General features: G+C 43.6%; 1 protein-coding gene across 1 annotated transcript in view; it reads left to right on the top strand.

Annotated features, from left to right (window-relative positions):
• The window catches only part of MED12L (mediator complex subunit 12L), a 330,647-nt gene that overhangs the window by 46,258 nt on the left and 259,473 nt on the right, over positions 1-24,916 (top strand). The window lies entirely within an intron of this gene.

The following is a 24,916-nucleotide window of genomic DNA, read 5'->3' as shown; positions in this document are numbered from 1 at the left end:
TACCCTTCCCCCTCCCCATATCCTCAAGTCCATTCTCTAGTAGGTCTGTGTCTTTATTCCTGTCTTACCCCTACGTTCTTCATGACATTTTTTTTTCTTAGATTCCATATATATGTGTTAGCATACAGTATTTGTCTTTCTCTTTCTGACTTACTTCACTCTGTACGACAGACTCTAGGTCCATCCACCTCACTACAGATAACTCAATTTCGTTTCTTTTTATGGCTGAGTAATATTCCATTGTATATATGTGCCACATCTTCTTTATCCATTCATCCGATGATGGACACTTAGGTTGTTTCCATCTCTGGGCTATTGTAAATAGAGCTGCAATGAACATTTTGGTACATGACTGTTTTTGAATTTTGGTTTTCTCAGGGTATATGCCCAGTAGTGGGATTGCTGGGTCATATGGTAGTTCTATTTGTAGTTTTTTAAGGGACCTCCATACTGTTCTCCATAGTGGCTGTACCAATTCACATTCCCACCAGCAGTGCAAGAGTGTTCCCTTTTCTCCACACCCTCTCCAGCATTTATTGTTTCTAGGTTTTTTTATGATGGCCATTCTGACCGGTGTGAGATGATATCTCATTGTAGTTTTGATTTGCATTTCTCTAATGATTAGTGATGTTGAGCATTCTTTCATGTGTTTGTTGGCAATCTGTATATCTTCTTTGGAGAAATGTCTATTTCGGTCTTCTGCCCATTTTTGGATTGGGTTGTTTTTTTGTTTTTGAGGTGCATGAGCTGCTTGTAAATTTTGGAGATTAATCCGTTGTCAGTTGCTTCATTTGCAAATATTTTCTCCCATTCTGAGGGTTGTCTTTTGGTCTTGTTTATGGTTTCCTTTGCTGTGCAAAAGCTTTGACGTTTCATTAGGTCCCATTTGTTTATTTTTGTTTTTATTTCCATTTCTCTGGAGGTGGGTCAAAAAGGATCTTGCTGTGATCTATGTCATAGAGTGTTCTGCCTATGTTTTCCTCTAAGAGTTTGATAGTTTCTGGCCTTACATTTAGGTCTTTAATCCATTTTGAGCTTATTTTTGTGTATGGTGTTAGGGAGTGTTCTAATCTCATACTTTGACACGTACCTGTCCAGTTTTCCCAGCACCACTTATTGAAGAGGCTGTCCTTTCTCCACTGTACATTCCTGCCTCCTTTATCAAAGATAAGGTGACCATATGTGCGTGGGTTTATCTCTGGGCTTTCTATCCTGTTCCATTGATCTATATTTCTGTTTTTGTGCCAGTACCATACTGTCTTGATTACTGTAGCTTAGTAGTATAGTCTGAAGTCAGGGAGCCTGATTCCTCCAGCTCTGTTTTTCGTTCTCAAGAGTGCTTTGGCTATTCGGGGTCTTTTGTGTTTCCATACAAATTGTGAAATTTTTTGTTCTAGTTCTGTGAAAAATGCCAGTGGTAGTTTGATAGGGATTACATTGAATCTGTAGATTGCTTTGGGTAGTAGAGTCATTTTCACAATGTTGATTCTTCCAATCCAAGAACATGGTATATCTCTCCATCTATTTGTATCATCTTTAATTTCTTTCATCAGTGTCTTATAAATTTCTGCATAGAGGTCTTTTGTCTCCTTAGGGAGGTTTATTCCTAGGTATTTTATTCTTTTTGTTGCATTGGTAAATGGGAGTGTTTTCTTGATTTCACTTTCAGATTTTTCATCATTAGTGAATAGTAATGCCAGAGATTTCTGTGCATTAATTTTGTATCCTGCTACGTTACCAAATTCATTGATTAGCTCTAGTAGTTTTCTGGTAGCATCTTTAGGATTCTCTATGTATAGTGTCATGTCATCTGCAAACAGTGACAGCTTTACTTCTTCTTTTCCGATTTGGATTCCTTTTATTTCCTTTTCTTCTCTGATTGCTGGGGCTAAAACTTCCAAAACTATGTTGAATAATAGTGGTGAGAGTGGGCAACCTTGTCTTGTTCCTGATCTTAGTGGAAATGCTTTCAGTTTTTCACCATTGAGGAGGATGCTGGCTGTGGGTTTTTCATATATGGCCTTTATTATGTTGAGGAAAGTTCTCTCTATGCCTACTTTCTGCAGGGTTTTTATCATAAACGGATGTTGAATTTTGTTGAAAGCTTTCTCTGCATCTATTGAGATGACCATATGGTTTTTCTCCTTCAGTTTGTTAATATGGTGTTTCACATTGATTGATTTGAGTATATTGAAGAATCCTTGCATTCCTGGAATAAACCCCACTTGATCATGGTGTATGATCCTTTTAATGTGTTGTTGGATTCTGTTTGCTAGTATTTTGTTGAGGATTTTTGTATCTATGTTCATCAGTGATATTGGCCTGTAGTTTTCTTTCTTTGTGACATCCTTGTCTGGTTTTAGTATCAGGGTGATGGTGGCCTTGCAGAATGAGTTTGGGAGTGTTCCTCCCTCTTCTATATTTTGGAAGAGTTTGAGAAGGATAGGTGTTAGCTCTTCTCTAAATGTTTGATAGAATTCGCCTGTGAAGCCATCTGGTCCTGGGCTTTTGTTTGTTGGAAGAGTTTTAATCACAGTTTCAATTTCAGTGCTTGTGATTGGTCTGTTCGTATTTTCTATTTCTTCCTGATTCAGTCTTGGCAGGTGGTACATTTCTAAGCATTTGTCCATTTCTTCCAGGTTGTCCATTTTATTGGCATAGAGTTGCTTGTAGTAATCTCTCATGATCTTGTGTATTTCTGCAGTGTCAGTTGTTACTTTTCCTTTTTCATTTCTAATTCTATTGAGTCTTCTCCCTTTTTTTCTTGATGAGTCTGGCTAATGGTTTATCAATTTTGTTTATCTTCTCAAAGAACCAGCTCTTAGTTATATTGATCTTTGCTATTGTTTCCCTCATTTCTTTTTTAATTATTTCTGATCTGATCTTTATGATTTCTTCTTTATGATTTCTTCTGCTAACTTTGGGGTTTTTTGGTTCTTCTTTCTCTGATTGCTTTAGGTGCAAGTTTAGGTTGTTTATTCGAGATATTTCCTGTTTCTTAAGGTAGGATTGTATTGGTATAAACTCCCCTCTTCAAACTACTTTTGCTGCATGCCATAGGTTTTGGGTCATCGTGTCTCCATTGTCATTTGTTTCTAGGTAGTTTTTAATTTCCTCTTTGATTTCTTCAGTGATCACTTTGGTATTAAGTAGTGTATGGTTTAGCCTCCATGTGTTTGTATTTTTTTACAGATCTTTTCCTGTAATTGATATCTAGTCTCATAGCGTTGTGGTCGGAAAAGATACTTGATACAATTTCAATTTTTTTAAATTTACGAAGGCTTGATTTGTGACCCAAGATATGATCTATCCTGGAGAATGTTCCATGAGCACTTGAGAAAAATATGTATTCTGTTGTTTTTGGATGGAATGTCCTATAAATATCAATTAAGTCCATCTTGTTTAATGTATCATTTAAAGCTTGTGTTTCCTTATTTAATTTCATTTTGGATGATCTGTCCATTGGTGAAAGTGGGGTGTTAAAGTCCCCTACTGTGGATGTGTTACTGTCGATTTCCCCTTTTATGGCTGTTAGTATTTGCCTTATGTATTGAGGTGCTCCTATGTTGGGTGCATAAATATTTACAATTGTTATATCTTCTTGGATTGATCCCTTGATCACTATGTAGTGTCCTTCTTTGTCTCTTCTAATAGTCTTTATTTTAAAGGCTATTTTGTCTCATATGAGAATTGCTACTCCAGCTTTCTTTTGGTTTCCATTTGCATGGAATATCTTTTTCCATCCCCTCACTTTCAGTCTGTATGTGTCTCTAGGTTTGAAGTGGTTCTCTTGTAGACAGCATATATACGGGTGTTGTTTTTGTATCCATTCAGCCAGTCTGTGTCTTTTGGTTGGAGCATTTCATCCATTTACATTGAGGTAGTTATCAATATGTATGTTCCAATTACCATTTTCTTAATTGTTTTGGGTTCGTTATTGTAGGTCTTTTCCTTCTCTTGTGTTTCTTGCCTAGAGAAGATCCTTTACCATTTGTTGTAAAGCTGGTTTGGTGGTGCTGAACTCTCTCAGCTTTTGCTTGTCTGTAAAGGTTTTAATTTCTCCATCAAATGTGAATGAGATCCTTGCTGGGTAGAGTAATCTTGGTTGTAGGTTTTTCCCCTTCATCACTTTAAATATGTCCTGCCACTCCCTTCTGGCTTGCAGAGTTTCTGCTGAAAGATCAGCTGTTAACTTTATGGGGATTCCCTTGTGTGTTATTTGTTGTTTTTCCCTTGCTGCTTTTAATATGTTTTCTTTGTATTTAATTTTTGATAGTTTGAATAATACATGTCTTGGAGTGTTTCTCCTTGGACTTATCCTGTATGGGACTCTCTGTGCTTCCTGGACTTGATTAACTATTTCCTTTCCCATATTAGGGAAGTTTTCAACTGTAATCTCTTCAAATATTTTCTCAGTCCCTTTCTTTTTCTCTTCTTCTTCTGGAAACCCTACAATTTGAATGTTGGTGCGTTTAATGTTGTCCGAGAGGTCTCTGAGACTGTCCTCAGTTCTTTTCATTCTTTTTTCTTTATTCTGCTCTGCAGTAGTTATTTCCACTATTTTATCTTCCAGGTCAGTTATCCGTTCTTTTGCCTCAGTTATTCTGCTATTGATCCCTTCTAGAGTATTTTTATTTTCACTTATTGTGTTTTTCATTGTTGCTTGTTTCATCTTTAGTTCTTCCAGGTCCTTGTTAAATGTTTCTTGCATTTTCTCTATTCCATTTCCAAGATTTTGGATCATCTTTACTATTATTATTCTTTTTCAGGTAGAATTCTTTTTCAGGTAGACTGCCTGTTTCCTCTTCATTTGTTAGGTCTGGTGGGTTTTTATCTTGCTCCTTCATCTGCTGTGTGTTTTTCTGTCTTCTCATTGCACTTATCTTACTGTGTTTAGGGTCTCCTTTTTGCAGGCCGCAGGTTCGCAGTTCCCATTGTCTTTGGTGTCTGTCCCCAGTGGCTCAGGTTGGTTCAGTGGGTTGTGTAGGCTTCCTGGTGGAGGGGACTAGTGCCTGTGTTCTGGTGGATGAGGCTGCATCTTGTCTTTCTGGTGGGCAGGTCCACGTCTAGTGGTGTGTTTTGGGGTGTTTGTGGACTTATTGTGATTTTAGGCAGCCGCTCTGCTAATGGGTGGGGTTGTGTTCCTGTCTTTCTAGTTGTTTGGCATAGGGTGTCCAGCACTGTAGCTTGCTGGTCGTTGAGTGAAGCTGGGTGTTAGTGTTGAGATCTCTGAGAGATTTTCGCTGTTTGATATTATGTGGAGCTGGGAGGTCTCCTGTGGACCAGTGTCCTGAACTTGGCTCTCCCACCTCAGAGGCACAGCACTGACTCCTGGCTGCAGCACCAAGAGCCTTTCATCCACAGGGCTCAGAATAAAAGGGACAAAAAGTAGAAAGAAAGAAAGAGGATAAAAGAAAATAAAGTTATTAAAATAAAAAATAATTATTAAGAAAAAATTTTTTTAAGAAAGAAGAAAAACAACAAAAAATGGACGGATAGAACCCTAGGACAAATGGCGGAAGCAAAGCTATACAGACAAAAATCTCATGCAGAAGCATACACATACACACAAAAAGAGGAAAAGGGGAAAAAATAATAAATCTTGCTCTCAAAGTCCACCTCCTCAATTTGGGATGATTCGTTTTCTATTCAGGTATTCCACAGATGCAGGATACATCAAATTGATTGTGGAGCTTTAATCCGCTACTCCTGAGGCTGCTGGGAGAGATTTCCCTTTCTCTTCTTTGTTCTCACAGCTCCCGGGGCTCAGCTTTGGATTTGGCCCCGCCTCTGCGTGTAGGTCGCTGGAGGGCGTCTGTTCTTCGCTCAGACAGGACGGGGTTAAAGGAGCCGCTGATTCAGGGGCTCTGGCTCACTCAGGCCGGGGGTGAGGGAGGGGCACGGAGTGCGGGCCAAGCCTGCGGCGGCAGAGGCCGGTGTGACGTTGCACAGCCTGAGGCGCGCCGTGCGTTCCCCAGGGGGAGTTGTCCTTGGATCACGGGACCCTGGCAGTGGTGGGCTGCACAGGCTCCCCGGAAGGGGGGTGTGGAGAGTGACGTGTGCTCGCACACAGGCTTCTTGGTGGCAGCAACAGCAGCCTTAGCGTCTCATGCCCGTGTCTGGGGTCCGCGCTTTTAGCCTGGGCTTGCGCCCGTCTCTGGAGCTCCTTTAAGCAGCGCTGTTAATCCCCTCTCCTCGTGCACCAGGAAACAAAGAGGGAAAAAAAAGTCTCTTGCCTCTTCGGCAGCTCCAGACTTTTCCCCGGACTCCCTCCCGGCTAGCCGTGGTGCACTAACCCCCTTCAGGCTGCCGCCAACCCCAGTCCTCTCCCGGCGCTCCGAAGCCTGAGCCTCAGCTCCCAGCCCCGCCCGCCCCGGCGGGTGAGCAGACAAGCCTCTCGGGCTGGTGAGTGCTGGTCGGCACCGATCCTCTGTGCGGGAATCCCCCCGCTTTGCCCTCCGCACCCCTGTGGCTGTGCTCTCCTCCACGGCTCCGAAGCTCCCTCCCCTCCGCCACCCGCAGTCTCCGCCCATGAAGGGGTTTCCTAGTGTGTGGAAACCTTTCCTACTTCACGGCTCCTCCCATTGGTACAGGTCCCGTCCCTATTCTTTTGTCTCTATTTTTTCTTTTTTTTTTTTTTTGCCCTACCCAGGTGACTAGGGGGTTTCTTGCCTTTTGGGAGGTCAGAGGGCTTCCGCCAGCGTTCAGTAGGTGTTCTGTAGGAGTTGTTCCACGTATAGATGTATTTCTGATGTATCTGTGGGGAGGAAGGTGATCTCCGTGTCTTACTCTTCCGCCATCTTTCCCCTCTCTATAATTATTCTTGAGTATTAAAAAGTGTGAATGTTAGGGCTTCCCTGGTGCGCGGTGGTTGGGGGTCCGCCTGCCGATGCAGGGGACATGGGTTCGTGCCCCGGTCTGGGAAGATCCCACATGCCGCGGAGCGGCTGGGCCCGTGAGCCATGGCCGCTGAGCCTGCGCTTCCGGAGCCTGTGCTCCTCAACGGGAGAGGCCACAACAGTGAGAGGCCCGCGTACCGCAAAAGAAAAAAGAAAAGTGTGAATGTTAAATCCATGAAGGTCAATTGCCTACTGTCCTTTTCTCAGGGTACGGTATAAAAGATTTGACCTAAAAAATGCTTAAGGCTAAAAATATTTTAAAATTGTGTGAATTTTAGAACCTCACCCCTAACCTTTTAGGTCTAGCATCTCAGAAAGAGCTTTGGGCTGTACTCGTCTTGGCTCTGGTGCTACGTGTCTGGGTGACTGAAAGCAAAGTCCTTAGTCTCTCCAGACATGGGTCTCCTCAACCTTGATCCAGTCCATGGTCCACGTGGCCTTCAATTGCCATGGTCTTCAGCTTTTCTTTTTTTGACCTTGACATTTTTGAGGGGGACAGGCCAGTTATTTTGTAGAATGTCCCTCGGTTTGTATTTATCCAGTTGCTCATCATCAGATTCTTGTGAAGCCCTTTTGGTGGGAGTATCACAGAAGTGATGCTGTGAGTGTCTCGGTACCTCCCATGGCATTGTCCCAGTACCAGTGGTGGTAACTTTGAGCTTTTGGGTAAGGTAGTGTCTATCAGGTTTCTCCACTGCAGAGTTACTGTTTTATCCTTTGTGATTAATAGGTAATTTAACTAGGTAGATATCCAGTTGCTCTTTCTATATTCTTACATGTGTTTTAAAAATGCAAATGTAGTGTACTATTTATACTGTATGAAAAGAGCACACAGTTTTAAATATCTGATCTTGGTTTGCTGTCATTCTGTTACACCGGGTATCTCTCACTTACTACTTTGTCTTCAGCACCTTCTTCAGCTTCTTTAAGCAAATTACACAGTGCCTTTGGAAACATTTGACTGTGTAGACATGGCCATAATGTAGCAAGTTTCACACTCCAAGCAAGCTCTACAGCCAAGCAAGTACACACATATATATGTGTTGAATTGCATTAAATTGCATACACTGCAGATGATTAACTTGCAGTAATAGTTTCTATGTTCTAGAAACCATTCAGCACATTTGGGGCAAGATTGACTATTGAGTGTCACCCTCTTCTGGCGTTGGTTTTATGGCTTCCATTGTCTTGATGATCGTTCTTAGGATTTGTGAAGTGTTTTCAGTAGAAATGGCCTTTATTCCTTTGTAATAGAAACATATGTTTTATTTTCAGTTCCCACATTCAGTGTTGGAACAGAGCTATACAGCACTGCTGTTTGATTTTATTGAAGAGAGTTTTTCCTAATGTTCAGTGGGCTAACAGTAACAAGGAAGCACGCCTGTTGTGTACATTCTTTAAATGTAGCAACACAGAAATCTTCACTGTCATTATGCAGAGTTACAGATCGAAAATGTAGAGTAAGTGAGTTGCTGCCCTGGGGAGCTTGCAGTGGGCAAACACGTACCTAGTGCAGTGTGTACCCAAAAGTGAGAGGGGCGAGAGGGGCCTTGGGTTTCTGGGTGAGGTTGCATGTGTAGTTTCAAGGGGGGGGGGGGGGGCAAAGAAATAATTGACTTGTACAAATCCTAACATCAGGGCAGAGATTTTAAACCAGAGGTGAATTAGGGAAGCTTGGAAGAAGAGACTTTAATTCTCCCTCTTTATGAGACCTGAAAAAATAAGAGGTTATAGGTGGACATGATGTTTAGAAAATGCCATCTAATAGATGAGTGTTAAGAGGCTCGAGGGAAGGAATACCAGACGTGATACATATTTGGTTTCCAATATTTTTTGGAATTGAATGAAGTTTTGTTTTTAGAACAAGAATATTTAACTGTCTTAAGTGTTTTGAGCTCACCAGAGAAGAGCATTTAAAATGGGCTAGCTAAGGGAATTCCCTGGTGGTCCAGTGGTTAGGACTCGGTGCTCTCACTGCTGGGGCCCGGGTTCTCCCCGGTCGGGGAACTAAGATCCCGCAAGGCGTGCGTCACAGCCAAAAAAAAAAAAAAAAAATTTAAAAATAAAAACCAATCAGTCAGTAAAATAAGCTAGATAATACTTAAAAATAAAAAAAAAGTAAAACTTACACAGAGTTATATAATTAAAATCTTTGAACAGATTTGGAAATGGGACTATGGTAAATAACACAGAACCCTGTACGTTTATTTGTAGGAGTTTCCCCAACAGTCAGGAGGAGTCTTACCGTTCATGAGTTATGTGAGTTCATCATATAACTCTAGTATGTACTGTTATGCCATTCTTGCTAACGCTGTAACAGTGGCTGTCCCTCGAGCAGTTATGGACCCACCCTCACTGCGGCGGGCGGGATTTTGGCGCACCCGACAGCCCTAGATTGAATCAGCTCCTGACGCGTCCTGTGAAAATGAGCTTTCCAGCCTTGGGGATACCTCCTCCTTTTGCCGTTGGGCCCTACGACGGTGTTTCCTGTGGGCTAGTGTGAGAACAGCCCTCCCCAGGGCCACCAGGGTGGCTGTGATGTGCCGTGGTACCGCCTTCCCCCTTTCTTAGTGAGTGCTGGCTCAGCTCTCTGTCTGTTGTCTGATTTATCATTCAGGAGCCCTGGGAGGAAGTTCACAGATGAAGACACTGATGTGCAGGTGGGGAACGGAGCCCCTTAGCTCGTGCGTCCAGACCGGGCCCCGGAGTCTGTGCTGGGCGCTGTGCTGGTCGGTGGGGACGCAGGGGAGAATGTGGTCACTGCCCCGCGGTGTTCACAAGTGGGGGGAGGGGGCACACAGCCAAACACTGCAGATATTAGAGGAGGAAGGAAGCGCAAACAGCGAAGCGTGTAAAATGCGGAGGGAGCCCCAAGGGGCTTGGGAAGCCTGGGGAGGTCGCAGAGGAAGCGCCGTCTGAGGGCAGTTTTGGAAGAAGTAGCGTTGCCTAGGAGGACAGAGTCGGGGTCTGTCGTGCAGGGAAGGGCATTTCTGGCAGAGGAATGGCATCTGCGGGGGAGTAGGGCCATCAGGCGGTCTGACGTGGGACCACCAGGGTTTACTTTGGTCTGGCGCGTCAGGTCCCCGTGGGGCGGTGCGGAAAGGCCGTGGGGAGGCATGTTCACTAGAGCCGCATGGTGGGGAGCCCTGGAAGGGCTTCTCACTACTATGACTGTTGTCATCACACTCCCCCACAGCTTCTTGTCTGTGCCATGGGCGTAACTGACAGTGTCTTCTGAGGATGAAGTGAGTCAGTACCTCTGCAGCGTTCAGAACAGTGTCCACCACACTAAGTGGCCGGTAAATATAGACCTTTAATAAATAGTATGCAACAACTGCACTAGGACTACGGTCATCACGAGCCAGTCTCCGCTAATGATTGCAGGCATTGTGCTGGGAACTTTACAGACATTATTTGGAATCATTACAACGTGGTTTTATTATTCCGTTCCGTGTATGCGGGGCCCACGCCTCAGAAGTTAAGTCACTAGCTGGCACACACAGAGTGGACCTACTAGGAGATGTCTGCTCTTTCCTCCCCACTGTGATGGTTGACGGGGGCATGTGCATGTTGTAGGTCTGGCCCCGGGAGGCAAGGAGCATCGCTAGGGAGAAAGGTGCGGGCAGGGAACAGGCTGCAGGACTTGGGGGCTGTGGGCAGCATCAGAGGAGCCAGAACTCCTGTGCTCGCGGGTGCCACGGGGAGCAGGCAAAGCATAGCAAAGCCCAGGGTGCCAGAGAGACGAGAGCCAGGCGAAACTGCTTGCAAGATGAGCAGCTCTAATTCTGGCTAGGAATTGTTGGGTGTTCAATATGGTGAAGAGTGACAAGTCATATCATGGGCATGAGGGCTTTTTTGGGGAAACAGATTAGAAGAAGCTTAAAATGCTTCGTGGTTAAACTGCCCAGGGAACTGCTCTGTTTACCCCCAGTTGTTTCCTCTGTACCCCTGAGGCTTTGTTGGGTTGGGCCTTTGGGGTGGGCGAGAGACTTTTCTTGGTTGACTGTGCTCTTGGAATCACCGTCCTTATCGCCCCCAAAATACGTAGAAGAAACAGCTCCCTTTCTTGCTCAGTGGGTAATTAATTTGTGACATATTCATTGAGCCATTTGGACTGCAAAAATAAGCCCTGCTCAACACATAATTGACAGTCTGGTTTCTTATCGGAGCCAGCCAGCTTACATTCAGTTCGGGTCCTTGAAGACGGTGCATACTTTTTTTGATTCCAGGGACGAGTTTTGAGTTTCAAGTCAAGATTGCCTCCACGTTTTCACGTGTTCCTTGTATCTTATTTGTCATAAAGGAGATATCTGCCTTGTTTACTATGAAAATAACCCTGAAGGCTGGACAGATGTGCTTGCATAAGCATAATTTAAATTCATGCTTCACCTAGGCGTGAAAAATAGGTTTTAATTGGTGAGGGAACTCTGGCTATATCCAGTAAAAACCACTCTCCAATAGAAGGAACAGGACCTATGGGTACTACTTGGGCGCGTGCAACCGTTCCATTCCTTTCACCTGAAAGTTGTAGCATCCATTGATGAACCGAGTCCAAAACCATTATTTCACTGGGAATGGCTAGATGTTGGCATTCTTCTGTAAAAATGGGCTTTCCCTCATCAGCTGTGATAAATCATAAAATTCTTTCTAAAAAAAAAAAGGCAGAATAAATGCTAAATTCTTTTCCTTTGAGTATCAGTTTTCAGAGTAAGAATTGCTGTCATTGCACATTTAGTTCTTTAATAAATGAGTTTCTCCTTTTTTTGTTCTTATTTACAAAAATGTATCTTTGGTCATTGTTATGGGCTTACTGATATTCCTTCATTCAGCATTTTGCAACCTGTTACACTTGTTGTTCGTTTTAGTGTTCCAGTTGTCCCAAAGGTGGCCATTGGAAGATGTTTGAAGCTCTTTTGTATCCTTTGACATGACACCATTTGACTTAGAGCACCTCCTTCTTTTTTGGCACAGAAAGCCTCCCAGGTTCATCTTGTACTTTTTCTGCCTCAGGTCTGCAATCAGCCGCTTCTTTATGGAACGCTACTTCTCTCTAGTGGGGAATGGTATTTAGAAAGCAAGATCTGGATGCTGAAAGTGCTCATTGCTACTAGGATGTCATGGCATCTAAGCCCTATCTGGATGCATGGGATACATATATATCTGTGAATAGATGTGTGTGTACACATGTTGTGCATTCCTATGGGAGTTTATATTCCTATTTCCAGTTTATCTCTAACATTCCCATGTAACATTAAAGATTTTTATTAATTTCTCTGATTTTACCTTTATTTCGTATCTGTTACATGGACAGTGACATGGTTTCCAGTAACAAGGACATGGTTACTTATCTGTCTTACCTTGCTATAAGCATATACTAGATTCAGAATTAAAATCTATATGTTAGGAAGAAAGGAAATATCTAAGTACAGAACGTCTTGGTGGGAGGTGAAGGAGAGCTGACTATTCCATCATCTTCCATAGTAGGAAGCCAATAGATAATGCTTAAAATCAGGAAGTACAACTGCACGTATGTTATTTAGAGATAAAGAGGTCAACAAAAGAAACACAGTGGACGAAAGAATTGAAAATAATTGCATTTGGGGAATGGGAAATGGAGGAGTCTGTGGACAGTGGACTGCTGTTTTTCACAATAAGTCATACAGAGCTATTGGACTCTAAGACACGTGCAAGTGTAACTTTGATATAAATAAAAAGTTAGCTAAGCCTAATCTCAGTCCCAAATTATTACTCTCTGTTTTTGTGTTGTTGATACCTTTTCTGGAAGGTACCTTGCTGAAAAAAAAAATGTGTTTCTTGCAAAAGATTTGAAGGAAGCTCAGGGAATGCATTACAGTTTTAGTTCTTCTTAGATAGTATTACGAGAGCTTACTTGTCACTCAGCCAAGTGCTTGCTGCTTGGGACCTTAACAAAAATTGGAAGACTTTAATATTTTTCCAGGTGTGTAGTTGTTCAGTTAATTGGATATGTAAAATTTACAGACTTAAAAATTGAGGTAAAAATCCCATCAAATTTATCATCTTAACCATTTTATATGTACAGTACAGTCTAACTGTCTGCACGTTGTTGTGCAACAGGTCTCCAGAACTTTTTCATCTTGCAAAACTGAAGCTCTATACTCATTAAATAAACTCTCCTTTCCCCTCTCTGCCCTCCCTCCACCTCTGTCAACCGCCATTGTACTTTCCTGATTTATATACACTTTTAAATGTTCTCATCAAGTTTAATATGCTACAGTGTTACTCTGCATTCCACATTGTTGCCCTATGGAAACATGTTTCAGCTTTTTCTAAAGTAAAAATGTTATAGCCGGGCCCATGTTAGAATGCTAGTATGTGGTAGTGGTGGTGGTTGTTGGTTGTGTGTGCGCGCGTGTGTGTGCATGCGTGCGTGCGCGTGTGTGTGTGTGTGTGTTTATGATCAGTTAAAGGTAATGTCTGCTCATGATTGCTTTTTGAATTTCTTAGAGAAATGCATTCGGAGAACTTTATATATATATTTTTACTTAAATATATTTAAATATATTAAATATATTTAAATATATTTCATTTGAATAAAGAGTGATTTAGTTAAAAAAAAGTATATTAAGATTCTCTGCACTGGAGTAGATGCTGTGAAGTTTTTAACCAAATGGAGGCTGTGCTATCTGCCTTCAAGGGGGCTGCCTTAAAGGCATTTTTGTGGAAACAAGATGCATACATGAAACACAGAGCAACAGTCGGTACATGATTACCAGTAATCATACAGGAAACGACTGGGAGGCTGGAAAAATTAGGGGAGGTTTTCTGTAAGAGTTGAATATGAGCTGGGCCCTAAAGAAATCTAGCCTTTAAGTAAAAATTGGGAAATTTGTGCTTTGTTTTGTTTTCATGTCTTCAACAGTATTTCTTGGTCCTAAATTAGCTAGTTATCTTCCTCTCCGGCAAACTGAGAGCACATGAGTTACATTTATAGTTCTTTTATGTGTACTGTATTTGCTTTGGTTTTTACCAGTGTCGTTTCTTCTGGTCTTGTTGGTTTGGGTGAATTACCTGGTCTTGAATTTCCTGTTCAGAACCCATTGCCGCTGAACAGTTTCTCTGTTTTCTAGTCACTTTTAATGTTGACTCCTGATTGAACTAATGAATCTGTGATAAAATAGTGATCAGAGTCCCAATTTCATTAAAGTTTAGTTTTTTGCTGTCTATGGCTATCAATACGTACATGTACATCTATACCTGGAACATATTATACAGCAAAAATATCTGTTTGTTGGAAGTTTTTGTAGTTTGCAGCCTGGTTTTATATATTGTCAGTTGGGGCAGTCCTCACAGAATCCCTCGGAGGTAGCTAGGTATCTCCATTTTACAAATTAGGGTGAGAAGATCCATGGAAAGTGGGAGAACTGAGAATTCCATCCTGGACTTCCATTTCTGGGTCCTGTTTGCTTTGCAGAGTTTCTAAGCGGCTCATATCAGAGGGGCGACTGTGAGGCTGGGATGGAGTGGGGTATGAGGGGTGTCTCGAAAAGCTCAGTGTTTCGTGAGTGTTTTTATTTGTCGTGCATCTTGTAGCTCTGTTGCTTACAGCATAAAGAGGAGGATTTTGAGAAAAGACAGCTGCTTGTGTGACTTAAAAATTTTTTAAAAGTAGGTAACACATATCCATGGTAGAAAAACACAAGATACCCCAAAGGGCGCAGTGAAGTCTCACCTCACTGTGTCCTCCTGCGGCCCCTCATCACACACTTCAGAAGGAATTGTTGTAACGTTTCTTGTGTATCTTCTGAAATGTACTTTTTTTTGCGGTACGCGGGCCTCTCCCGTTGTGGAGCACCGGCTCCGGACGCGCAGGCTCAGCGGCCATGGCTCACGGGCCCAGCCGCTCTGTGGCATGTGGGATCTTCCGGGACCGGGGCACGAACCCGTGTCCCCTGCATCGGCAGGCGGACTCCCAACCACTGTGCCACCAGGGTGAAATGCATTTTTATGTGTATCTTTAGTGCATGTTTTTACATTCCTTTCAGAAAATGGGTGCTTGCTCTGTGCTGTGCGGAGAGCGCCTTGTTCTTGTAAGGGGCTCTAAGCTACTAACTTTGTAATACTTATAAAAGCTGGATCTTTTCTTTTTGCAATTTGTATGGGAATGTTAATTCCATGATGAATAGAAAGCTTTTTTTTTTTTTTTTTAGGTAAAAAAGACATACTCTAAGTTTCAGGGTCATTTTCAGACAAAGTGTATATAATCTTCCAAATGAAATCCCTGCAATAAAGTGGCTCTTCTGCCCATTTCAACTCACCATGATTTTGGAGTCAAGTAATATTTAGAATATATTGACAGGATAGAAAACACATTAAGGGTCGATAAATGGTCAGTTGGAACATCTTTGTGAGAGTAACACAGCTAAGATGAATAGATGGAAATAAACATATCGTATTGATATATGATATCGTACCGTACAATATATCATACGGTCTTGGAATCTTCAGCAAAATAAAACCAGGTGAGTGCTGGAGGAGAGGATACAGGGGATGGGTCTGCGTGGTCTGTATGATGTGTAAGCGTTGTTATGTTTTAGAGCCTTTTGGTCTGGAGTTTCTTTGCACGGTTATCTGGTGATGTGATGTCTGTAGTATTTGTATTCGCGTCCTAGTGGAAGACTCCTTGTTCAGAATTACAAATTTTACAGCAACTACGTCTAGGACCTAAGAAGTAAACACTGTGCTGCTCTTACTGTAGGAACTTTACTCAAAGCACAACTGGTCATGGAATTAAATACCAATGCAAAGCGCAAAAAGGAAAAAAAAAAAAAGAAAATGTAGTTTATTTTTGCTCCACAAATGACTGGGGCTTTCTACTGCCTCCTCTGTAGCAGAAGCTGGAGAAGGGGCAAGGGTAACCAAGCGTCCGATGTAGTGTAATTTCAGTAGCTTAGGCGCCTCCAGCAGGGCCGGCAGCGGGTCTTTCACCAGCACCGCGCCTGCGTTTCACCTCCCCACAAATCCTCAGGAGGGCCCCCCCTTTATTCCCGAGGCTGCAGGAACGCGCAGAGGCATGTTCTCCTGTTCACAGGGAGGCAAATTTCTGTTCTCCTCCTCGAGTCTCTTGTCTTGCCCTAGCTGTCCTCTCCTGGGGCGATGAAGTCCTCAGCCTGGTCTCAGATGTGGAAGGCGGTGGGGACTTGTCCTACGGGGTTGAGTAAACGCGCCAGTTTAATATTTGGAAAAATAACATCCCAGTTATTCCGTGAGAGGAACATCTCAGCTAGGCCAAGGCCGTCGCTCACTCAGAAGTTGGGAGGGATTTGAGGAACTCACCCTCTGATAACTAGAACATTCATTTCCAACGCCCGCCCACCTCCCCAGGAGGGGTGGGGCTGTCACGGCAGGCGTTTCACACGTGCCCCTCTGTCAGGAGGAAACCGCGAAGCGGTGCTGCCCAGAAGCTCGTGCCGTGGTCGATGGGCGGGATGCGGCGTTCTCGTTCCAGGGGCTGAAACTGGATTCTGCCTTTGGCTTCAGATGCACCTATGGGGTTGACAGAGAAAAAGGACAACTGGAAAAAAATCCCTAAATGCCACAGTTAGCATTTGTCCGCATTAGCCTGGGAACAGGAATCGGAGACCTGACAGCGAGAGGGGCAGACCAAGAAAAGGGTCAGAGGCTGTCCTCAGGTATGAGATGCTGCCCGGCTTCTCGAAGACAGGCAGGCAGGCAGGCGGTTAGGAGTCTCCCTGCTGCTTTGGGACTCAAGTCTCTTTTGCTCCCTCCTCGTCAGCCCCTCTCCTCTCCCTGCCCAAGACCTTGCCGCCCGTCTCCTTGGTTGGCCACGTGGTCTCTTTTTCACCCTGAGATCCTTAGGCATTAAGCGTCAGTCACACAACTTCACAGTTATTTATATGTCGCCCTGTAAGGGCCCTTATCTTTTGGGGGGGCATTGTCCCTCCCTCCTCAGAGCGGTTGGCTGGTTGGACCTTCGCCTCTGTCTGCAGGCTCCCTCCCCTGTCTCACCACCCTTCTCTTGGACTTCAGAGAGGAGCAGACTCCTTCTGTCTCCCTCAACCACCTGTTCACTTCCACCCCAACACACACCTGTACGGACTTACGTGCAGCAGCCAGTCCTCACATGTCTTCCTGTCTTGGCCAGAGAGTTCCTACTTCCAGCCAAGGTTACTTCCTGCCCATCTGGGGGCTCCTGGCCGCCCGGCCTGTAAATCATGCAAGTTTGCTTCCTCTCAGAAGCACACTGTGCTGTGACACAGCAAACTGTGTCACAGTTCTAAGCACATTATATCTTACTTAATTCTCAAAATAGCCATATAGGCTAAGTACACTTATCAGCCTGTTTGATAGACAAGTAACTGACGCATCCAAAGGCTGAGTGACTCGCCCAGGACTCCAAAGCTGCTAAGTGATTCGAGCTGCGACAGGAACCAGGCCACCTGACGCTAGAACCTGGGCTCTTCACCACCAAGCGTGTAAACATACGCTGAGGGCTCAGGGGAGGGCTGAGTTAGTTAGTGCACAAGCCGTATTCTTTGCAGAATAAGCCTTCCTACACCTGGGGCTGTGTCTGCTGGGTACTTCTGCGGTCATAGTCCCGTCGTTTAAGGCATTGAACCCACGTATGATAGAGTTCCCCACATCCATATCTTCACCCCGAGCCTTCTGAATGTCAGACCTGTGTATCCACCTGCCCCTGGACACATCTTCCCATGAATATCTTTGACACCTCAAATCCAAGTGTTCAAAACTGCACTCAGAACTGGGACACCTGAATAATAAGATTGGTGGATTGTGTCCATGTCAGTATCCCGGTTGTGATATTGTCCTGTAGTTTTGCAAGATGTTAACATTTGGGAAAAGTAAGTAAAATGTACGTGGGGTCTCTCTATATTGTTTCTTACAAGTGCATGTGAATCTATGCTTATCTCAAAATAAAGGTTTAATTAAAACAACACGTTCATGAAAACAAACGCATTGAATTTAGCCCCCTTACCCTCCCCCCTCCCGGCTCTCTGTTCCACATCCCGTTCTGTGGCACCGTGATCTGCTCAGCTACCCCACAGGGAGATCTGGAAGCTGCCCACCCTTCTCTGTTTCTCCCTCTCCACCGTCAGGTTGCTTACAATTCTACCTACCTCTTTTTTTGCACCCTCCTCAGCCATCTCTTCACTGGACTTTGCAGCCTCCTTTCAATTTGTCTCCCTCCCTGCCACCCCCTCCTGCAACTTCTGAGAGAGAATCTTAATTTACATATCTGATCTCCTCTTTCCTTTGCTTAAAATTCTTCCATGGCTTTGAGTCATTCGTGGCAAAAGATCAAACTCCATAGCTTGTCACTGCCTGGGCTATTGTTTATAAACGCAGATTTCTGGACCCCAGTCCAGACTCACAGGGTGGAAATCTCAGAGTCAAAGCTAAATCGGTATGTTTAGCCAACTGGTGCCCTCTGGTGACCATTCTGTGCCATCGCGTTTGAGGACCTCTGGCCTGGGCCACCTACCTCGCCTCACGGGTGACCCTTTCTCCCTCTGCCTTGCTGCTGTCCGCATGGCCTGGGATGTTTACACACTGCTCTTTCTGCCTGTGGAACTCCTTTGTACCTTTCCTCCAGACTTGGCTAAAGCATCCCCTTGCTTCATCTCCTGTGTCCCATGGCATGTCAGAGCGCTTACCTCATTGCTGTCAGTATCTGTGTCCCTGTGTGTCTCTCTACCTCGAGGATGAATCACCTCAGGTGGGCACTGCTTTCTTCTCACCTTTGTAGCTCCAGACCCCGGGAGAGCTTCTGGCCCTCCGTAGGCATTTAATGTTTGCTGCCAAATGCCCATGATTTTTATTTTTTCTTGAGTTGTCACCTTGATCCCCAAGTGACAGTACTTACTGTCATTTCCAGGAAGTGAAACCAGAGAGAAATAGCCAGTTAAAAATAACATGGTAAAATTACTCATCCAGACAAAACCAGATATTCAGTATTTGCCATTTAGCCCCAGTGTTGTGCAGTTAATTCTAAGTGAGAGGAAAACTTAAAGCATAAAAAAGATTCAGGAATTTGTTGCACCATAGCATTTCCACGGAGTGACAATAGCCCATCTACCCATTCCAGCACCCCCCCCCCCACCACCACCTGCACACACACGTACGTTTCCTGCTTTTCAGCCAGAGGGCCTGATCTCACTAACCGCCCATTCAGCAGAACCAACATTCCAGCCGGTGGGGTGACTCTCCTTTGGTCTCCCGTCGCCCTGAGGCAGCAGTTTTCCCTGGGACTCGTCTTTATCCAGCACTCTGTTCCCCGCCCCGCCTTTCACTCCCCAAGTTTGACCAGTGGCCGAATACGGGATTTCCGGTTTCCTGTGAATCGTTTTATAGAATTCAACTGATTAACTTTTTTTAAGCCTTTTATTATGGACATTTCAAACATAGACAAATATAGGAGAATGTGATAAAGTCCCTGTTACGCATCACCCAGGTTTAACTGTTCACCCTCTTGGCCACGCCTGCTTCTACCCTTATTCTCCTCCCTAACCACACCTCCTCCCTGGGCCGCTCAAAGTCTCCGTCCTTTCGTCGTGGATTACTTTTCATCCGTGCGGAGTGTCTTTTTTACTTCATGAAACGCTGATGAATTTTTATTGGTAGTAAGGTATTTCAAGAAAACATTAAAAAATTATATAATGGCTTTATTGAGATACAATTTATACTGTTTTACAGTTCATTTTAAGTATACAGTTTAGAGGTTTTTCATGTGTTTACAGAGTTGTGAAACCATCATTACATTTGAGAATATTTTTATCACCCTGAAGGGAATCTTGTACCGATTGGCAGTCACTCCCCATTTCACATCAGCCCCCCTCAGCCCTATAGATTGGCCTATTCTGGACATTTCATCTAACTGGAATCGTAACATATGTGGTTCTTTGAAACAGGTTTCTGTCAGTTAGTATAATGTTTTCAAGGTTCATCCGTGTTGTAGTACGTATCAGTAGTTCATGACTTCTGATGGCTGAGTGGTATTCCCATTATAGGCATATCAGACATTTTATTTACCCATTCATCAGCTGACGGACATTTGAAGCGCTTCCACTTCTTGGCTGTTACGAACCATGCTGCTATAAGTGTGTACAAATCTTTGCGTGGGCGTATGTTTTCATTTCTCTTGGGTGTATAACTAGTTGTGGACTTGATGGGTTATATGTTAACTCTATGTTCAACCTTTTGAGAAACTGCCACACTGTTTTCCACGGTGGCTACATCATTTTACATTCCCACCAGCAACGTATGAGGACTCTAGTTTCCACAACATCCTCACCAAAAAGTTGGTATTATCTGTCTTCTTGTTTATACCTGTCCTAGTGGTACCTTGTGGTTTTGATTTGCATTTCCCTGGTGGCTGTTGACGTTGAGCACCTTTTCATGTGCTTATTGGCCGTTTGTTTGTATTCTTTGGAGAAATGTTTATTCGGATCCTTTGCCCATTTAAAAAAATGGATCGATTATTCACCTCTTTATTATTGCGTTGTAATCATTCATTATATATTCTAGCTCCAAGTCCCCTGTCAGATAAATGATTTGCAAATATTTTCTCCCCATTTTGTGAGTTTGCCTTTTCACTTTGTTGATGGCATCCTTGGATCCAGAAAGCATTTTAACAACAGAAAACGAGAAAATCTTTCAGTCATTTTCTTGGGGGCTCACAGATGGCGGGTGCAGCATCATATATATACTGAACTTTCCTTCTCCCCCTCCCCACCCTCCCATCTGTCTGCACCGAAGGCAAAGTCGGGCTGGTTAAATCCTCTACATCCTGCAGTTTTGAGAAGCGGTCTGTTCGTTCTCACTGTGGAGAGGCAAGAACCTTTCATTGTAGTGGTGTAGCTTCAGGGGGAATGTTTGAGGATATAGGTTTTTCCATTGAGGAGCCTGTCATTGGAATTGACTTAAGTGCTGATTCAAGTGGATCACTTTAAAGATGTGCACCTTCATCTCTGGACTTGGTTGGAGTTTTTACAAAGCAATCTTTGTTGCATCTATTTTATGTAGTGGGTTCCCACTGGTTTTGATAAAAGGAAAGAATTTAGCAAGGAAAATAAGCCTTCATAAAATTAAAGCGTATATGTATATTAGGGTGTGTGTGTGTCAAGTTTACATTTATACTTATATTTACAGGAAGTTTACTAAAAAGAATAGAAAGTTCTGTATTTGCGTGGGCCTCTTGTAGCACGCTGATGAACAGGCGCTTCCAGTTGCATTGGTTGTAACAAAGGCGGAGTGCACTAGAGAGGGAATTTGGCGTTTTCCCTACAGTGGTGTTTGAAACCTTCTAGGTCTGCAGTGATGAGTTTAAACTAGAAAGCGAAGATGTTTGTATGAAGATTTGATAGGCAGAGTAATTGCGGAGGAACCTGATTTAGTCGCTTTATTTTGGGAGGACCTTATAGTGTATTGACTCAAGTCAATACTTAGATCTTGAGCACATAAGGAATAGTTTTATAGGGATGAAAGAGACGGAGGAAATTCTAATACATCAGTTAGAGAAGAGAGAGAGATCCCCGCTAGGTGGCGGGGTGGTGTCCAGAGACTAGAGAAGGCTACACGAGAGACGTGACATTTGAATTGGGCCCAGAAATCTTCCCATCCCTGAACACAGGTGGTTATGGAAGGTCCTGTCGATAGAGCATCATAGGCGTGAGAGTCAGAGAGAAAACCCCTTGAGCTAGCACCTTGAGTGTGTATGAGGATGTAATGGCAGATAGTATTTGACATGATTTTAATTCCCAGCTAAGGAGTTTGACCTCAATTCATCAAGGACTGCAGATCCATCGAAGGTTTTGGAACCATGAAATTGACGTTGGTTGAGTCCATAAACACGTATCCAGAGCATTATGTTAGGCATTGCAGCTCAGCTGAGACAGAAGCAGGGTCTAACATCAGGGGCAGTCAAGGTCTAACCTTTAGTTTCCTTTCTAAAAACTTTTCATACCAATAATAATGATGATCGCTTCTGCAGTGCAGGCACTGTGCTAAGTAACTCATCCTTACAGTAACTGACCTGGATGTATTATTATTATTATTTTTTTTTCGGTACGTGGGCCTCTCACTGTTGTGGCCTCTCCCGTTGCGGAGCGCAGGCTCCGGACACACAGGCTCAGCGGCCATGGCTCACGGGCCCAGCCGCTCCGCGGCGTGTGGGATCTTTCCGGACCGGGGCACGAACCCGTGTCCCCTGCATCGGCAGGCGGACTCTCAATCACCGCGCCACTAGGGAGGCCCAACCTGGATGTATTATTGATCCTTGTTGCAGCGATTAGGAGATTGAGGTTTAGCGGAGGCTAGATGCCTTGCTCACGACTCAGTGGCAGAGCTAGGACTTGGACCCAGGGCCATCCTGTCCCTAAGTTCATTCTACCGGTAGCGCTCAGTGCGGCCCTGTATTGCGTCTCTGCTGTGTCGCGCTGCCAGGACGCCCTCTCCGTGAGCGTTGCTGCATTTGGGGTGCTCTGTGTTTGCCCCCAGGGTGGACGTTCCTCCTCTGCTGAGTTCCCAGTTCTCTTATTAATACTGTAGGTATTCCAGGCCCTGGGAGATCATCTTTTAATGTAACTTGACAGTCTCTCTTCTCACTTATCGTGGATTTATCAATTTATGTACTTTCATGTCCTGGAGTGGGGCATCTCACACCTGTTTGTGTGCTTCTGGTGTACCTGTGTGACCTTGAGTTACGCCCGCAGTGCCTGGATCTATTGTACGGTAGGGTGAACCGCGTGGCCTCTGAAATCCCTTCTGTTTGGGGGGAGAGGCATCCACAAAGAGGAACAGTGGCTACAGGATTCTTAGATGCCAGGGAGAGTGTTGTGAAAAGGACAGGTCGTTCTTTTCAGTGCTGACCCCTGACCCACCGTCAGTAACATTCATGTTCGTAAGCTTTCGAATAATCTGGCTTCGTGGACCTTGAGTTCTACCTGACATCAGTGAACTAGAGATGTAGCCAGAGCCTCTGAGTTGCTCGATTTTAGAACTGGTCCACTTTCAGAGCAGCCTCTTTCATCGCTTTCTGCATCTTTCTACCTTTGAGCCTCCTTACCTTGCTCCCCCACCTTCCCTAAGATCTCTAACCGTTCCTGTTTCCTTTTTATCACTTAGGACTGGGTCCCCACTCCAGCCCAATTAAATCAGAATCTGGTGGGATGGGGCCGAAGACACTGGCGTTTGGTAAAAGCCTCTGGTGATGGCATTTGCGTTCAGGGCTGAGAACCGCTGTGTGTCTTGCCGCTGCTGCCCTCATTTCTCCCTTTTAATGATCAGTCCTAACTAAGCATGAGAGGTGTCCGTGAACCTAATAATTTTAAGGAGTGCAGTACTAGTGGCTATTTGTTATTTTTTGTTTCTAATGAAAATTTTGTGTGCATCCTAACTTTTATATTAGTTCACACTGGACTCTCTTCAGTCCCAGGTCTCTGAATCGGTCTGATGGATATGACAACTTAATGTCAGTTAAATACGGTTAAAGTTAAAATACATGACCAAGAGGTCTATATTTGAATTCCACTTGAATTTTAAAAGTAATTCAAATTGTGGAATGATATATTCAGATCCTTAAAAAGTTATACATATATTTATGTAAACAGTCAAGCACACAAGAAGGAAAAAAGAAAACAAAAAATATAAAACTGTTTAATGATTATGAGATTTTTCTCTCGTCATATCTGCATTAGAAATTTTCTGGAGTGAATGCGTATTTCTTCTATATTTAAAAAAAACAATCTTGAAAAGAAAATATACCCTAGACAAAGTAGGGGTGTGTGTGAATGTGTGTGTTATTTTTAGCCCTTGAAGCTAAAATATTCTGAGGGGGCATTGAGAATAGTACCATACTGAGAGTGAGTTAATAGCAAGGCTTGGCACACAAAAGCTAGGATTTGGATCCTTGTTATTTTTGTTTCTGCTTATTATAGCTAAGCTAAACTCCTCTCATCTGATGGTTGGTATTTTGCTTTGCTGAACGAGTGAGAGTCATGAGATGATTAGTCCATAACAGGGGCACCAGAAAATGATGACATTGATAATTTATTGTTTGGTTTTTAATGACGAGGGAGTAGTTTTAACAATAATATCTGTTATTGGTGGTGCTTTCTGAAAAACGATTATACCAGGAACAGAATGTTGACTTAGTATCTGTTCATCTTTTTGCAGTGGCTTATTACTGGAGCAGTGCTTAACGTGTGCATTTGAATTTCAGTTTTAACTAAGACACAATTAGAACAAGTGGTTTAGACCAAAACTTAGCAGTCATTAATCATCTCTGGGTACTGTTGTCAAGTAATTTTAGTAGTACTTAAAAAATAAAATCAAAACGCTCAATTTCTAATAGATGTTTAGTTTCTACTCTTCTTTTTGTCAAGGTAGGTTCCTTTAAAAATAAGAAGGGTGGAGAAACTACTGCCGAAATAATGAGAAAACAGCACTGTGTGGTAATATTTCAGTACAATGATTTCTTCTGAAATGCTGTTTCACTAATCCTTGGGGAAGTTTGGCTGTGAGCATGCAATTATTACATTTTTATCCATAGAATGGGCTAAAGTTGGCATCACATCCTTCACGGCAGTCAAAGGCAACACATTGACTTAATTTGTGACCGTGTGGCGGATACTTTGAATAATTTTAGTGATTTTTTTTTTTAATGCTACATTTTCTGTTTCCTCCCCAGTTTCCTACCTTTTGTCGCTCACTACTCTTTCTGATTGAGTTCTGAGGCATCTTTTGTTGGTTGGGGAGAGTAGAATAACTGAAGGTCCAGACTGATTGTCCAAGAGGCGGCCCCTCTTGTGTCCCAGGCAGGGGTGGGGGAGTGCAGGGAGGAACGCTATCTGGGGCCAGCCTGCGGGGAAAGTCAGTCCTCTTACAGATTGACAGAAACAGAACACACCTTAGTTAGGCATGTTTGAACCCTGACTTGGAGCCGGAAAAATGTACCGTTAAGAGAGCTGCATTTGGGGGGATTTTGAATTCTTTTGGAG

This window comes from Aethalodelphis obliquidens, unplaced genomic scaffold, assembly GCF_003676395.1.
Source record: "Aethalodelphis obliquidens isolate GAN/ISIS:26980383/991018 unplaced genomic scaffold, ASM367639v1 scaffold81, whole genome shotgun sequence".
Lineage (NCBI taxonomy): Eukaryota > Metazoa > Chordata > Mammalia > Artiodactyla > Delphinidae > Aethalodelphis > Aethalodelphis obliquidens.
This window is presented reverse-complemented; position numbering and strand designations above follow the sequence as displayed.